At 43.2% G+C, this 18532-nt stretch overlaps 1 protein-coding gene across 1 annotated transcript in view; it reads right to left on the bottom strand.

Annotated features, from left to right (window-relative positions):
- Positions 1 to 18532, bottom strand: part of Pacrg (parkin coregulated) — a 414782-nt gene that overhangs the window by 195755 nt on the left and 200495 nt on the right. The window lies entirely within an intron of this gene.

The raw sequence follows: 18532 nt of genomic DNA, 5'->3' as shown, positions 1-18532 counted from the left end.
TTTGGAGTCTACAGGCTCATCTCTGCTACCCGTAGGATGTGGGCTACTGGTAAGCAACAGAGCACTTTCTGCAGGGTTTACTGAGTATGAGTGAATCTGAATCCATGGCTACGGTTTCCCAAGGCTGTGGTTCACAAGTGTAGGTACATACAAACCTCTGATGTACTTCATATTCCCTGTCAATTTACACAACTTATTTGATTCCAGTAAAAGTGTATGGAATAGCTGCTGAGTAATGGTGTTCTTAAGGCTCTCTGTGCATTTTCAAGTGTTTTTGGAGTGGCATTTTGCACACGATGGGAAGTTGACTGCTGCATCACTTGGATACATATGGTTCAGTGTTCCCTATAATTTTACCTTGTCACCTGATTCATAGTGAATGCCTCCTGTACTACTTTTTACTTGTATTTTTAAGTATATATTTTAAAAAATCCCATGTCACTGATCACAGCCATTCTTTGTTACTGAAACTTACATTTTGGTGATTTTCCCTTTTAAAACAGTGTACTTGTAGGTGTGCCCTATGTAATTATCAACTTTTGTATTTCAATATGATCTAAGACTGTATTTTCATGTGCTAATGTAAGTCATTTATAGGTATCGCTATGCTTGATTTAACGTCTCTCATTTTTAAGGTTTCTAGTTTTATTTTTCATATGTTTTTTTCTTTCTATTTCCCAGTTTTGTTAGGTAGATTGTATTTTATTTGTTTATGTTGGATGATTTTGCAATGACTTTGAAGATAGAACAGCTTGGTTAAAACTTTACTGTAGTTATCTTTTTCTTTCTTGAGTATTTATAGATATATATTTTTAGGGAGACAAGGAAGCTAAATATCTCCTAACAAGATTATTGACATGCCAAATTTTCTTGGGACTCCATTTTTTGCTTTCCATGATTTGAGGCAATAATACTATGAATAACAATGGTTCCAGAGTTCATGAGGCCAGGAACTATCAACATTGCATTGGTGTCCTTAACATGACAATGTTAAAAGGTATAACTAGTATCCCAGTGGTCAATATGGGAGACCTGTTGAACACAGGATGTTTAAACACCTGCCTTGAGACTGACTGAGCTCATAAATGGTACTAGAGCTGGGATTCGAACTCCGGCCATCTGGGTGTGAGACGCTTCACTGCCTCTAGGCTTTGCTGTTGAGCACACTGAGGTTCTGCACTGCTGTAACCTGGTGAACTGTCCCTTGTCCTCATGTCTTCACTTACTTCATCATTACTAATGCAACTGGATCAAGTCTAATCTAATATTAACATCACTGTAACTGATTGGCCTAATACACACACAGAGATACACACAGACACACACACACAGACACACACTCACGTGCACAGACAGACAGACACACACAGACACACATGCATGCACACAAACACCTTATACATATATTTGCCACAGTTACGGAGGCTGGAAATGAAGCATCAGATGTCAGCATGTCCAGGTTCTGTTGAGGGCTCTCTCCCATACTGTGGAGAGCACACTCCTCTTACCTCCACAGGACCATTCTTGTGTGTGTAGAGAGTAGGTGCTCAGGCCTCGGCCATGTCTCAGAAGGACACTGGTATGGTTGGACTCACTTGACTTTCATCATCTCCATCAGGCCCAGCTCTAACTCCAGATGCATTGGTTTTAGCACCAATGCATGGTGGATGGGACGGAGGCGGGGAGCAACTCGGTCCATGGGCCACTTCTCTTACCCCCAGAGTTCTCCAAGATCAAGTCCTTTCAACTAAACATCAGCTCAGTGAGGGAGGCCTCTCTGTCATTCTCTATGACTTTCTCTAAACCTGTATTAAGTCTCTGGAGTCCTATTGTTCAGTGAGCTTGACATTGCCAAGGAGGACATGCTCAGAAGGGTGCTTGGTAAGACATGGTGGACATCTATCTATCTATCTATCTATCTATCTATCTATCTATCTTTCTATCTATCTATCTATCTATATATATCCATCCATCTATTTATTATGTCCTCACTTATGAGTGTGGGCATGCCATGGTGTGCCTGTGGAGGTCAGAAGACAACTTTCAGGCATCAGTTCTCTCCTTCTACCGTGCTGGTTGGTCCCAGGGATTAAACCCAGGTCCTTGCCTTGTCAGCAAGCGCCTGTGACTATTGAGCCATCTTGCTGGACCCTAGGTTTTTATCCTGACCTTTTAAAGTCTCCCAGGAAGTCTACTGAGCAGAGAAACCAAGATCAGTGATGAGAACCCATGTTCATCCAAGGTCGGGTGTTGTGGGATTTCAATCCACTTAGCAAATGGGGCAGCAAGCCCCAGGGTGTGGTCTCGTCTGCTACGTGACAACTGATGAGCTTAAGGGGAAGGGTCTCTCACCCTCTTGCTCATGCACTCTCTTGGGTGGTCAGAGTGGAGCAGGTGGCTCTCTCTTCACCCCTGGACAGAACACCTGGATGAAGGCAGCTGAAACAGCGGTGGCATCCAATCTGTCCTGTATCAGTGAGTGTTTATCCCTGTTTTATACATAAATAAATTCTTCAGAAAGAACCCTTACCAAACTCTCATGGATTCACTACAGCTGGGCTATAGCCAAGGGTCCAGAGTGTGAAGAGGCTTATGTTGGTCCTGAAGCAGCAAGGTATGTACACAGCCCTCTAAGTTTACATGTTCTACAACTTTACCCCTCAGATAAAATGCTTTTGCTGTCTCTGTGGGGACGCACGTCATGAACTTGAGTATTTCATGACAATGATTTCATGACAACATTTTTGAGTGTCTTAAAAGACAACCAAGATGGACTACTTAATACTTAGCCTGCAGGTCACTAGAAGTCAGGTAGGGTGTTCACAGACTGGCCTGTATGTGTTTGTAACCTCTTTTCCACGGTAGAGTCAGGTGCACCCACCATACATATGTCTGTGTTGGCAATGACAAAGTCTGCCTTGTAAAAGTCTACGTGTTGAGACCATTTATGATTTGGTTGAAGTCTTGAAAGGGAGTTTCCTTCTTTATAGTATACAGTATTGCACTGCGACAGCTATGCCGCAGAGTGCTTCTAAATTACTGACCTTGTTGGTTCATTTAGGCTTTAAAAAGGTATCTTACAGTTTATTTAACAATGAATGTCTTTCCACCTATGTAGTTTGCTGACCATAAGGTGACTAGTTTAGTGCTAAATACTTGTATTAGTCAAGAATCACCATCAACACTAGTTTACCCATTTGGTAATCGTCAGACGAAAGTCTATGACATCCAGAACTAGAAGGAAATGTTTGGACTTGGATAGAGCCGAAGGCAGTGTTGGGTATAAGGTTAAAATCACAAGTGCCTCTCTGGGCAGCAGCCCCTTGGACATTAGCCCTGAAGACTTGAAGTGTTCTCATGCACAACATCATCTTTTGAGTTCGTGGACACATTGTGAAGGTCACAGTGCTTGTACTGCTGGATCACTGAGTCCTCCAGTGGCCTTTGGCTAAAAGCAATACAGCTCTGTCTCCCTTAGCCTATCAAACACAGTGTTTTATCCCCATAACACATGTGTCTGTCAACAGCGCCATACTGAATGGTAAGAAACACTGAGGTTAGCAGCAGTCTGACCAGAGACTACACAGTTCCACATGGCTGCACCAACTAGTAAATGAAGTGTAGAAAATACCTGCTGTCATAACCTATATGATAATTCCTGGAGACATTGCTCAGAATTAGAAGCTAAGATATAAAGACACAATTAGCTCTGAATGTATTATGGACTCGTATGTACTTACTATGGCATTTCTAAAACAATTAGCTCTGAATGCATTATGGACTCGTATGTACTTACTATAGCATTTCTAAGACAAGGTTTTTACAGTGTTCCCCACCCAGAGGCAGCCACTAACTTGTTGCAAGAAGCCTTTTAAATTCTATAGGTGTTAAGCGCTATCTGTAGATGATGTGTATAAAACACTTCACACATATGGGTCCTGTCTTTAAATGTGTATAGACACAGTCATGGTGAATAACTTAAAATCACTTCGGCCATTTTATATTTCAGCTATATTAAATATACAACAAAAAGATACATATTGTATTGCAACGTTGACACTGGGAAGCTTTTTAGCATGAAACATGCTCTCTGGCATGGAAAAGAACCCACAGCAGGAAGATGGCAGACAAGACCAAGATGGAGCCATAAGCTGCCAACAATCTAAACCATGAACCAGAATGTCCTGACAACACAGGTAGAAAATGAGCTGAGTTCAGGAGATCTTCAGACACTGGAGATGAAATCACATCACAGAGGTAAATGGAGGACTCCAGGTAGTGACAGGCAACCTCAGAAGGGATCAGTCCCGGGCTGAGACACGGTGCTGAAAACACAGCGTAGCAGGGGAGGGAATTGAGCAAGAATGCTTGTGCAGCCAAGAAACCCGAAGGCTGTTTTCCTTGTGAAGAGGTAAGGTTAGAGGGCATCTTTCCCTCATTTGCAGAAACAGAAAGATAACGCGATGGGAAACTTTCAGTGGAAAAAGTCTCTGAGAAATAAAATGTCCAAAGAATGCAAAGGCAAGAAATTAACTCTCAGGCAATAGCAATGACATTCACAGGGACCAGATTCCAAACAAAAGAAAGAGCATTAGCACTTAACACAATGTGGGAGATGAGGGAATGTCACTCAGAAAGTACAGCTCTCGCTGACACATATGCCTGCTGTCAAATTCCTACCAATCACTATGGTGACAGAGTAACCCCAACTACTCACTAGACTTGTGGGGGTGGAAGGGAGCGCAGGGGCTGGCAACTGGTAATAAGAGGGTAAAATATGAAAAGGGACACTTCAAAATGCCTCTTTAAGAAAGCGACAAGGCTACAGAGATGCCTCAGTAGATAAAGTGCTAGCACAGACATGGAAAGACCTGAATTCAGATCTGAGGAACCCATGTAACGGTACATGCGGCCGGGAGCACCTGCAGTTCCAGACCTGAGGAACCCATGTAACGGTACATGCGGCCGGGAGCACCTGCAGTTCCAGACCTGAGGAACCCATGTAACGGTACATGCGGCCGGGAGCACCTGCAGTTCCAGACCTGAGGAACCCATGTAACGGTACATGCGGCCGGGAGCACCTGCAGTTCCAGACCTGAGGAACCCATGTAACGGTACATGCGGCCGGGAGCACCTGCAGTTCCAGATCTGAGGAACCCATGTAACGGTACATGCGGCTGGGAGCACCTGCAGTTCCAGCACACGTAAAGGGATATGCAGGCTGGAGACAGGAGAATTGCTGAAAGCTCACAAGCCAGCTAACTAGCCTGGCATATGCAATGGTGAACTACAAGAGACTGTCTCAAATGGGGTGAAAGGTCAGTGCTGTCACCCAAGGTTGTCCTCTGACCTCTACATATGTACCATGGCAGATGCACTCACACACCTGTATACGCACATCCATTCACACCAAACACACGCATACGTTATACACACATAAAGTAAATTACAAAAAAATTGACACCTGCTGGGAAAAATAACAGTACCCTGCACCTCAAACCCCAGAAGCTGGATTGAGCAGGGGCATAGCCACTGGCAAGGAGAGACTGGGGACTGGGAAGTGACAGTCTCAGAGAGGTGGCAAAGACAGCCTTAACTAAGGCACACTTTCCCAACTCATGGGGTATGCAGAGCCGTAGGGAGATGGCAGGAAAAGCAAGTTTTGAAGAAATAATGACCAAGAAGCTTTAGGAATTAAAGAAGGATGCATGTGTTCCAACAAAGGAGGCAGGCCTAGACATTTAAAGAAAAATCACAACACTCCAAAGTCAAAGAGTTAGAAGCAACCCGAAACAAGTAGACTGTATATAAAGGACCAAAATAAGAATGACGTCATATTTCTCATTAACAGAAGAGAAATAAAGAGACAGTAAAAAATCTTGTGATATTCCGGGAGAACAAAAGCCTGTCTGCCACAGTGCAGCCCCTGGAGCTGCTACCAAAAATAAGGGGAAACTCACAGGACTGGAGCAGCATCGATGGAGCATTGCTCTAACCCATGGCTTATCAAAGGATGTCTTGTTTTTCCAGGTTGACTGACTACAGGACAAAGAAGAGATGCTAAATACGCTGTTGAGAAGTTGGCAAGCGAGACTGAGCACAGGTTATGCACACCCTTTGGAAATCAATAGATTGCAGCCCCGATGCTGGGACAGCGTCAGTGGGAGCATGAGAAGAGCCAAAGCAAGTCACGGCCAGTTCTGACAGCAACGGGGGAAGGACAGCCCTTGATTGACGCCTCTGTGCCCGGTAATCAGATTAAAATGCAAGGATCTCTTGAAAAATAGAAACAGAATCAACTTCTATGACAACAGGATGGAGAGGAGGGAATGGATCAAGTTCTAGGAATCCAACGGGAGGCTCAAGAAACAGCCCCACCCAGGAAAAGACAGCCAGTGAGGACATGTAAGATAAAGCTAGGCATATAAGCGAAGGAAGTAAAGTGGGTTGAGCCCACTCTCAAAAGACAGGCTATCGGGCTGTGGTGGTGCACACCTTTAATCCCAGCGCTTAGGAGGCAGAAGTAAGCGGATCTATGTGAATTCGAGGCCAGCCTGGTCTACAAGGGCTAGTTCCAGGACAGCCTCCAAAGCTACACACAGAAACCCTGACTCTAAAAACCAAAAACCAACCAACCAACCAAACAAATGAAAACAAACAAGCAAAAAATGACAGACTATCACAAGATACACCGTTGTTATGTGTTAGTTGATAATGGACTCATTCAGGATGAAAGGGAGGAAATAGGATGCAGGATAAATTCCAGGGAATGAATTACTTTATTATATATATATATATATATAACATATATAATCTATGAATATATGATATACTCACATATTATATATAACATATATATGCTGTCAAAAATCACACACACACACACACACATACACACACACAAAGCTATTTTGACATTTTTGCCAAGTAGATGCTTTATAGATATGGTATCAAGTTATATCCCCATAAGCAATAAACTAGCACCTGTGTTTATATTGTTTATCCAGAGAGAATGCTATCAGAGGCTGATTCTTAACGATATTAGAGGTAAAATGGCATTTCAGTATGGCTTTAACTGCCATTTCTCTTTCTGTGAGCATAACCACCTTTCAAAGGCATTTCTGAAAGCCATTTGTACATGCTTTCCTGTGAACCATATTTTCATATTCTTTGCTATTTTTCACTATGAACCATTGTTTTTCTTTTCCTGATTTTTTTGGGTGTGTGCTGGGGGGCACAGTCATTTCTGTGTGGAAGGAACACCCCCTTTTTGTTTTGCTGATGTAGCCATTGTTATGCTGCTGAAAATTTCAGTCTTCTCTGTGTTCTGAAGTTTGAATTATCATTAGACAGGTTTTTCTCCAATTTTATGCCATAAAGAAAATAGCCAATTAGAAGATATTGAGTGATTTCTTTCCATTTAAATCATTAATGTATTGGTGACTTTTCTGGTTGAAGTGAAAGGCTCACTTTCAGCTACGGTTCCTTTCCAATTGGTAACCAGATATCCAATGCACATACAGAAATTCCACACTTAGAGAAAAGTCCTTCTGGCTCTCTTCTCTCCTTGGCTTGGCCACTGTTCATGAACCTGAAACCCTTTTATTTAACTGTGACAGCTGCCCAATAACAACTAATCTCTGGTGGGCTAGTTATACTCACAGATTTTTATTGTTACCATGCTTTCTTTTTAACTTTTATTTTTTAATATAAAACCACCTTGGGACGTAAGTTCCACTCTGTGGATCTATATGGAACTTCAAATTTGACAATAACAGAAAACACATTGCAAATATTTTTGAAAGCTAAATATGTACTAAGCCATAAAAGGAGTCTCAAGGAACCCTAAAACATCTGCCCTAGATGTCATCTTTTCTAAAGATAATTAAGCAAAATAATACCTAGTAAGGCAAAATGCAAACTCCTAATCCTCACAGATTTAGGAATTTAGCAATTGTTTTGAATTACTCATAAATCAACAAGAAAATCACTAGAGAAAATAAAGCATTTGAAACACTGAATCACAATGAAATTATTTAACCCACTTAAAGAGACATCTTTTAAGAAAAGGAGAATAAAAGACAGCAACACAACCCAGTGCATGGGCCCAAGCTCAATGCTCAATGCTGTAGCCACCTTAAGACAACAGAAACTCATGAAGATCAAGAGTCCAAACGCATGTTAAAACAGGGCCTGATGGGTAAAATGCTAGGACATTTCAACACTACATTTATATTTTTAGACTAAATCTCCGGGAAAATGCATGAGCAAATATGACACTCTGTGGTTAAGCTTTGAAGACAGTCACCATTACTTTATTCAGCATTGTAGAGGCTCCTGCTAATACAACAAGACAAGAAAGAAAAACGATCTTGAAAGTATGTAAGAGAGAAAGAAAATTGGTCAGTGTTGAGCCTGAGGTGACTGTCTACAGAACACATTCAGGGAATTTACAAACATGTCTAACCAGGGAGAGAGCTCAGAGTATTGGCTGATGAAAAACCAGTATACCACGGAGAACAGCATTCTCATATGAGATTAAAACATATTTAGAAAATGCTCTTTCAAAAGTTCACAATAGAAATAAATAAAACAAAATGAATTCGTTAAGAAATAAAATTAACACTTGATATTTATGACTTTTTGGAGAAAATTAATTAATTACTGGTAATTATAAATGCAGGACAGGAAAAATCTTTAGGGATCAACGGATACACTGGCCAGGCTCATGGATGGATAGATGGAAACTTACAAAAAATGGTATTCTGTGGCAATTCCTCACTGCCTGAATGCTCACTACTTTGTATAAATACTGACTGCCCTGTCTAGGTAGAGGATATTAATTATGGAGTCACAAATCTGGATGTGGGATAGAAAATCAAATTACTTTGTACAATAACCTTATTTTAAGTTTCTGTCAAAAATGCTACCAAGACAGTTAAAGGTCAGTTGTAAGCAGATCTCGAATTTATTCACACTTAACCTTTATTATGAAGAAATTTTATGTTTGTAACTGTAGCAGTCAATGGATGATACTTCCAAGTGTAATAAATAAGAAGGAGCCCTCGTTCTGCAGCTTTGAGCGTTCCCACTCTCCATCACTTGCCAAAAGGCTAAGGTAAGGACATTTTTAAAGACTTAAAATTAGCATTTATTTCAACCAAAGAAAAAATCAAGGAAAAAATGTGTATGAGAGTACAGTTTTAGAGTTCATTTCCCCCTTATTGCATTCCCGATCCACGCTAAAAGCAGCACACTTTGGGGAGGATGTGTCTGGGGGGTAGCACAAGTTCATGAAACAAGACAGGGAATGTGTGGCGGACCTGCAACATCTTGGTGGAGTTTCAGGAACACAGAGGAAGACACTATTTGTGGCTCCTGTCCCTGGTGTTCTTTGTAGAACATGTCAGTGTTTACTAAATCATGTCCTTGAACACAGGGTCATAGAGTTGATTTCAACACACTCAGTCACGGAAAGAAACTGAAAGAGGTTCGCAGGGTTAGCTCAGGTGGAAATGCCCTACGGCGACTTCAAGAAGGACCAACCGTGTGGGACGGTAGTGGTCTGTCTCCCACATTAGCGGACGGTGCATGTATTCAACAGAGGTTAGTTATTTTCTTTGCATTATTTGTACTCACCATTTCTTCCATTTTTTAGTCATGGAACTAGAGTAAAAGTTAAAAATGAACCAATCACAGAAAGTAATGTTGTAAGTGGCTAGATGCCTGAGTGGGGCACACTGCTCAAGAGAAAGGAGCAGTGACTATGGGATGGAGGGAATGGGAGAATGTGTCATCAGGTCTCTGAGTGCTGTCCTCTGTACATCTTGGGAATGTTCCATGTAACACTAGCAGGTGTGGATGGGCACAGACAGGTGAGCACTCTCAGAAGACACTGCTGTTCAGAATATTTTCACAAGTCTATCAATTAACATTCCATTTTATTTCTTTCTAGCAAGAAGACAAGTTTGGGCATTTTCAGATAGCATGCTGCTTGTGTCCTGTGTGACTCTAAATGCCTATGCTCTCCTCCCCAAGCCTTAGAAAGACCCAGCTGTTTAACTAATGGGCCATTTTGGTGCATGGGACAGCTCAGAAAGGTGGTACATATGGCAGAGCCATTGTGAAAGCTTGCTGGGGGACATGCCAGCCAATTACAAAGAGGATGCCAGCTACTGTGTCTGGCAAGATGCTGACGGGAGCCATTGGTCCTGAGAAATGTACTCCGCATGCAAGGTAGGAGGGGTACAGACTCCGAACTCTCCTCTGTCCCTAGACCCAAGACTGATCAAGGGCAAGCTAATCACTCCATGTCTCAGCTTCCCCATCAGTGAAATAGGGCAAACGATAGCGCTTGCCTCCCTGGGACTGCTGTGAGTTAAATCAGTGAAAACTAGGATGTGCTCCTGTGTAACAAAAGGCACAGAGAAATGAAAGCTACAAAAATGACCATGAATAATGTCTGCTAGTTTTTCATTGTGTGCCTGACTGCTCCTGTCTTAGACAGGGTTGTTACCGTGGCGATGAAACACCATGACAAAAGCAGGCTGGGGAGGAAAGAGTTGATTTGCTTTACACTTCCAGGTCACAGTTCATCATCAAAGGAAGTCAGGACAGGCACACAAGCAGAGCAGGAGCCTGGAGGCAGGAGCTGATGCAGAGGCCATGAAGGGGAGCTGCTTTTTTTGCTCCTCGTGGCTTGCTCAGCCTGCTTGTTATAGAACTCAGGACCACCAGCCTAGGGATGACCTCACCCACAATGCGCTGAGCCATCCCCTGGTGATCACTAGTTAAGAAAATGCCCTACGGGCTTGCCTATCGCTAGATCTTAAGGAAGCATTTTCTCGACTGAGGTTCCTTCTTTCTAGATGACTTTAGCCTTTGTCAAGATGACATATAAATATCCAGTACAGTTTCCTCAATGGAAATCATCTGTTCAGTTCTCCATATTCAATATATTCTGACATTTTTACCCACTAGAGGAAAAATTCTCTTTTCGGTGTGCCAACTTTTTTTTAGACTGTTGTGATGGTGCCCCTGCCCTGCTGTTGACAGCCAGTGAAGGGTAGATGTCACTTGTGAAGGACATGAGCTAAAGCCCAGGGAGCTCAAGGGATGAAGTGTCTGCCAGTCACGCGGGAACTTGGAAGCAGGTCCCAACACCCCTTCAGGACAGTCTACCATTCTTGGGAGTTTTCAAGGAATAACAACAAGGAATCTAAGAAATAAGAATATGAAATGCAGGAAATTACAAAATTACCAAAATAAAGCACTTTATAAAAATTATTTGGAATAAAAAGTTTATGTTCATAAGAGACTACAGATAGGTTCTAAAATGATTAAGTAATAACACATAATGTTAACGGGAGTCACATTTGTTAACAAGGGCATTTGCCAATGTGTAAAAATGAAAACAAGTTATCTATTTATCATTACTTGCATTTTCAGAGCTAAACTGTGGACCATATACCCCATGGTACTTTGTACATTACAGTATTAATAATCAAGTTGTCTGGATGCTCTGGGATTGCATTCCAGTAGCACATGGGGAAATAGGATGAGCAAAACAGTTTGTGGTGCTGGAAACACACGAAGGAGTTTGTGGAATGGATGCAGCTATGTTTTCTGTTTGATTCTTAGTCTCTAGGTGTAAAAAGAATCTCCCTGACACAGGGCCCACTTTTCCAACCCATGAGAAGGAACACATCTGCATGCATCAAGTCATCAAATCCTGTGGGATACGGTGTCCTCTACTCTGTAATCCCATCTCTAAGTTCCCTCTATCATCCCTTCCCTTGGCCCATGAGGTCTCTAAACCGTGCTTAATTTTGGTTGAGTTCTTCCTTGGCCCTTAAGCATTTCTAGCTGGGCCATTGTGTGTCTGCTGGAAAACCCAAGTGGGAAGTCATCACATGCTTCTTCAGGACTGAGTAGAAGTGCCTCACCTGTGGTATTGACCTCATTGGCCTCCTGAGGGTTTCTATCAAACTTTGCTGAAACATGGCTACTTATCAAGGACTTGTGGCATAAAGAGCACCTGAAATTCAAACTTTGGTGTTCCCCTTCCCCATGGGCCTCCTTTCTGTCCTGCCGAGTCAGCCTTCCCTGTCCTCTCTGGAGAGGGAGTGGGGAACCCTGTGCCATTTATGCATGTTTCCAGAAGAGGGTCATTCATTCATTCATTCATTCATTCATATTTCGGCAATAGTGAGAACTGACCCCAGGAACTCATTCATCTGAATTAAGTCTTCTCCCACTGAGCTACCCACAGCCAGTCCATTAAGAACAATTACTGCCATGGATTTGCATACATACTTGACTCACGACATCGTTGAGTCCTGGAAGGCACATTCTGCTCACTGATGTGATCTGCACCTTCATGTGAACCCATACCACAAGCTACCTTGCAGTGGGCAAACGCTCACATCCTCAGGTTCTCAAATGGCCTCCCCAACAGGATCTGTCCTCTCTCATTCATTCTTCGGGGTATGGCCTAATCTCCCTTCTAAAAACACATGTCCATGGACCTCTGCCATGAAAGGCCCTCCACCGTCTGTGTGCGAGGGTGGTGGCTAAACTCTGGACCACCCACACTTGCCTCTTACACAGTCCAGCTTCACTGCGGCATTCCCTTTATGCCTGACGTTCCAGATGCCACGGAAAGGCCCCTCTCAATTGACTATTTCCTGAACTCTTGGAATGCTACCCCACCTTTGTCCATTTTTTGTGAATTCTTACGTATCTCCGAAGTGCAGTTCAGATTATAGGTACCCCCTGCCTCTGCTGCAGCTTAGCTATATGACCTTAACAAGCCACGGCTGGGTTCCTCGTTCAAGAGTGGATGTTAGCAGTACCCACTTCAGCCATCTTTGGTGAATAATACAAATGACTCATCCATGTAAGCCTCTGAGCAGTGACCGGCACGTGCGCATCATCATTACTGACACTTTACTATAATAGCATTAGACACATTATAATTGCACGAGCAATTAATGAATGTGCACTCAAATATTTACCCAGATTACAGTAGGAATTAACCCTCTTGTTGCCTTCCTAGCTGGAGCAGCAAGACAGGGGTAGAGACTCCTAGACACAAGGGGCTCTGCAGGAGCAGGAGAGAGAATAAAAGCTAACGGCCAGCATCGCACCTCCCAGATCCTGCACACAAGAAGGCTGCTCACATGTGTGTGCTTCATGCACAGACATGCACCTGTGTGTGCACACAGTGCAGTGCAGATAGAGAGAGTGGGGAAAACCTGGAGGGTGTCTGAGTATCTTGGCAGAGGACAACTGGCATGGTACTTTGTTTCTCGGGGAATGGGCCAAGAAAGTTTCAAGCTACAACAGAGACTGGTGGTGACTACGCCAAGACAGGGGCAGTGTGCCACATTGTTAAGCCATCAGCAGTAGTGAGGCATGCTGTGGACTCAGCCTTCAGCCGAGCTTCAGTAACATCATCAGGTATCTTCAAGGCTAAAAGAACAGATGAAGGACCAGCTCCAAGCATGGGAACTTTAGCCCTGGACACAAGGATGGAGGCTCCACCTAAGACCCACGTGAGGTACCCTAGTAGGCTGACCGAGGTTACAGGAGAAGGAAGAGGGCAAGGCGAAGCTGATTCCACACACTCCATTCCATGGAGGCCAGCTGCTGCTCACTCTGTGACACCAAGTGAAAGACGGTGGAGGAAGGGAGTGAAGCCTTAGGAGAAGATAAGACTTGCTCCCTGCACCCACTGCCTAGAAATGAGGTCATAATTCTCATCACCACGAGGTGCTCACACACACACACACACACACACACTCACACATACACACATATAATCTCACACACATGCACATGTACTCACACTCACATACTCATACACATTCACACACATACATACACTACACACTCACACATGTACTCACACACATGCTTACACTCACACACATACACACCCACACTCACACACATACTTACATTCACACACACTCCTACATACACACACTCCCACATACTCATGCACATACTTACAGTCATACACACACACACATACACACTCAAAATCTACACAACACTCACGCTGACCTTTCTTTGTGTCTATATCTGACCCAACCCAGGGTCTGTCACACATATCTGGATGGAAATATTAACAGATGAATGAATTAATTAATCTGTTTTTGAATTTGCACTCCTCTTTATGGATCAAATATCCATTTCATTTTTTTTCCTGGAAACTTCTTCAAAATAACACGTCAAGCAAGCATTGGTTTCAGACCTCCTGGATATGGTCATCTGGGATAACAAGTCATTTCATATGACTGTAAATCCTTCATTTCAGTCTCCCTTTGGTTCTCCAGTGAGAACTAACGTCCTGTTCGGGTAAAAGGACTCGCCCAAAGGCAGAGAGTGATTGAATTGTCCTCTCATCAATCCTAACTTATTTAGGCCCATTGTTCTCTTTCAGCTGAAAGGGGCTTTTGATTTCATTTAGTTTCCTGTGCTTCCATTTCATGAAAACTGCCAAACAAGACTCCATTATTAGACCCATAGGACCCTGCTTCACGGCGGGCTCTGTGTTCTGACCCAAACACGGCCAGCATTCCAGGAAAGCCAGGACCCACAGTCACTGAAGGATTTTTCTCTCTTCTTTCTTTCTTATTCTACAGGGTTAGTTAGTTCACTTCCATCCACACAGAGAATACACTGTGAGGACATAACTCCATGTCCCATTATTCCCTTTCCACCCCTCTCCCCCTCCCATGAGTAACCTCCCCTATGCAGTTTTAACTCAAGTTCATGTCATCAGTATGTGTATGATTTATGCGTCTATAACATTTAGGACTCACAGACAAGAGGAAGAATGCCATATTTGTGTTCCTGAGACTGACTTAATTCACTTAATATGGTTCTCTCCATTTGCTTCCATTTCCTGCAACATTCCTTATAAAAAACGAGTCCAGTGTATACACAAGCCCACAAGCCACACTCTGTTCCCCTGTCGATGACTTATATTGGTTTCATTGCTTAGCTTTGAGAACAGTGCTGTATAAAACTGATGGGCAAGTGTCTCTGTGACGTGGCAACTCGGGGTCTTTTGAGTAAGTACCAAGGAGTGTTGGAGCTGAGTCATGCGTTGGATCTGCAGCTTTTGGAGGAGCCTGAGAAACAAGCACTCAGAAGCTGTCTGATGCTCAGTGCTGTGACTCGCTGGACGGTGCAGACTCTGGGTGGATATGAAAACATCCACACGTGTGTGTGCCCGGCCTTGATCGCTGAGCCAAATGCGGATACTCACACTGTTGGTCTGCACTTACATCTCTGGTGTCCATCAAAATGAGATTTTATTACCTTTATAATCAGAGAAGGAGAGAGCACAAGCCAAGAAACTCATGACAATTTGTTTCCCTGGCCTTACTCAAACCGATTTTCCTTCTAGTTGCACACAGATTTCGGCTTCTGCCACCTACATGTTTCTCTTTCCCCTCCTCCTCTGTATATACTCTCCTCTCCTGGCCCCATTTACTTCTTTAAGTACATACAGCAAAAACCTCCTTAGTTGTGTGAATTGGGCTTTTTCAAAATCAAGTGCTCTGTTGACTGAATTCAGCACTATAGTCAAGCATCCAGGTGGCTTCCAGCTACCCTCTGTGGCACACAGAATAGACCAACTGGTTCTCCTCCTGACCACAGAATGGCTGTGTGCCAGATAATTTTGAGTCAGCTTGACACAAGCTAAAGTCATCTGAGAGAAGGGGACCTCAATTAAGGAAATGGATCTATAAGATCCACTTGCAGGACATTTTCTCAATTAGTGATTGATGGGGGAGGACCTATCCCATTGTGGATGGTGCCATTCCTGGGCTGGTGGTCCTGGGTTCTATAAGAAAGCAGCCTGAGCAAGTCAGTAAGCAGCATTGCCCCATGGCCTCTGCGTTAGCTTTGCCTCCAGGTTCCTGTCCTATTTGAGCCCCTGTCCTGATTACCTTCAATGAGGGATACAATCTGGACGTGTGAGCCAAGTAAACCCTTTCCTCCCCAACTTGCTCTTGGTCACGGTGTTCCATCACAATAGAGAACCTGACTAAGACAGGTTTGGGGCACTCCAAGAGTCAAATAGTATTGTTCAATAGGATGGGGAAGACCTTGTTGTCTCCTTTTTCTCAGAAACAAGTCCTCTCCATTTTTAATCTTAGAAATGACTTGGAATCCATCCTAACTAATGTCAAACAAATTGTTGTCAACACAAACGCATTAACCAAACCCCATGCCCTTGGAGAAGGAAGAGCAGGTTGTGCGAGAGGACACCAAGACCTCTGTGGACAACAGGCAAGAAAGACAGGAAGTTCATCATGAAAAGACTTTGATGATTCAAGAAACCAACCAGACCACCCGGGGCATGGTAGGCCCCCACCAGCCTGGAACCCATCACTGCCTTGGCAAGCCCAAACAGCATACCTGGAATCCAAAACAACTTTGCACTTGAAAAGCACTATAGACTCTACTAGAAAACACAGCAATTTAATAATCACATAGTAAAGTTGCAGGATACTTTCACATGTACTCCCAGAGAAAGAAATTATAAAAGTACTCCATTCGAATAGCTTTTAAAATACACATAACCAAAGAGACAAAAGACATTTGCAATGAAAATTTCAAGATATTGAAAATGAAAATCAAAGCAAAAAAGCAAACCAGACCAGGGACCAGGGGATGAACTTCAATGTTCCTAGATTGGCAGAATTAAATTTGTAAAAATGGCTATTCCACCAAGATCAATCTACAGATTTGATGTAACACCCAGGAAAATTCTATAGATCTAGAAAATTATTTAAAAACTCAGGTGGAACCACAAATGATCATGAGTAGCCTAGGCAATAAAGCAATCCTAAGGAGTAATACACAGCTGGAGGGGGTCATGATAACACAAACTCAAATTATACTACAGAGCTCTCTCTCTCTGTCTCTGTCTCTCTCTCTCGGTCTACACACACACACACACACACACACACACACACACACACACACACACACTATACACAGAGCCTGGTATTGGTATTAACAGAGACGTAGACCAGAGTGGCATAGGAGAGGATCTGGAAATAAACTGACAAAGCAATGACAACCTACTTTTGACAAAGGATGCAAAATTACACAGTGGAAAAGAAAGCCTGTTCAACAAATGGTGCTAGAAAATGATCATCTACCCACAGAAGAATAAAATTAGATCCACGCCTTTCACTTTGTATAAAAAATCAATTCAAAATGGATCAAAGGCCCTAATTTAAAAAAACTTGAAACACTGAAAGTGTTGGAGAAAAACACCAGGGACATCTCTCAAGATGGTGTTATTGGCAAGAACTTTCTGGACAGAGCTTCAGTAGTACAGGAACCAGCCCCAAGTGTGTGTAGATGGGACCCCATGATTAAAAAGTTTCTGCACAACAAAGGGAACCATCAGCAGACCACAGAGGCAGCCACAGAAAGGGAGGTCTCTGCCAGCTGCACTCAGACAGGGGACTAATGGCCAGGATTTACCGCTGCAGAAATTAAATACCAAGGCAATAAAACAATCAACAGACGAGTAAATGAAATGGACAGTTTTCAGCAAGAATAACTGCTTTTAAAAGTGTCCCTACCACCGGGCATTGGTGGCGCACAACTTTAATCCTAGCACTTGGGAGGCAGGAGCAGGTGGATCTCTGTGAGTTCGAGGCCAGCCTGGTCTAACGAGCAAGTTCCAGGACAGCCTCCAAAACAATACAGAGAAATCCTGTCTCAGAAACCAAAAATAAAATAATAAATAAATAAATAAAAATAAAGTGTCTGTACCTACCTATCATGGAAATTCAAATGAAAACTACTTTGAAATACCACCTCACCCCAGCCTGAATAGCTATCGCCAAGGAATCTAATGTTGGAAATGGTGGGGAGGATGTGGGAAAGAGGCCCCCTATTCACTGCTGGTGGCGATGCATGTTAATACAGCCAGTGTGGAAAGCGCTTTGGAGGTTCAAAAAGCAACAACAGCAGCAGAAAAAGGTACAACTTCCATATGACCCAGTCATTCCACTCGGGGCATAAACACAGAGAACTATCCTGCCATGGAGATAACTGGACATCATGTTTGTTAGGAAAATGGGCGTGTTTAGAATGCATAATATTAGTTGAAGTGATCCAAACAGGAAGGGAGGGAGGGAGGGAGGGGCTGCAAGCTCCTTCATGCATGGATACTAGGTTGCAGTGTACATCTGTAAACACCACGTGGGTAGAAGGTGACAAGCTGGGGTGACATTAGGTGATGAGCAAGGACAGGGTGCAGGCAAACAGACACACGAGCCATGGACGAGGACCAGGGCGGAAAGCTGATTGGTTTTCCACTTTTAGCTCTCTCGTGGCTCTTTCCTTTTGTGTGGTAGATGAGTCCATAAAAATGTCTTCGATGGTGCAAGTGTAAAGTCAAAGCTCCACGGCGTCCAGCAGCCATTCTAACTGTGCCAAGGCCCATTGAGATGCTCAGGGTTTGAGACTGGACAAGTGTTCAGTGATT

The sequence above is a fragment of the Mesocricetus auratus genome, unplaced genomic scaffold (genome assembly GCF_017639785.1).
Source record: "Mesocricetus auratus isolate SY011 unplaced genomic scaffold, BCM_Maur_2.0 Super-Scaffold_100018, whole genome shotgun sequence".
NCBI lineage: Eukaryota > Metazoa > Chordata > Mammalia > Rodentia > Cricetidae > Mesocricetus > Mesocricetus auratus.
The sequence above is the reverse complement of the archived record's forward strand: the minus strand, read 5'-3'. Positions and strand labels throughout refer to the sequence as shown.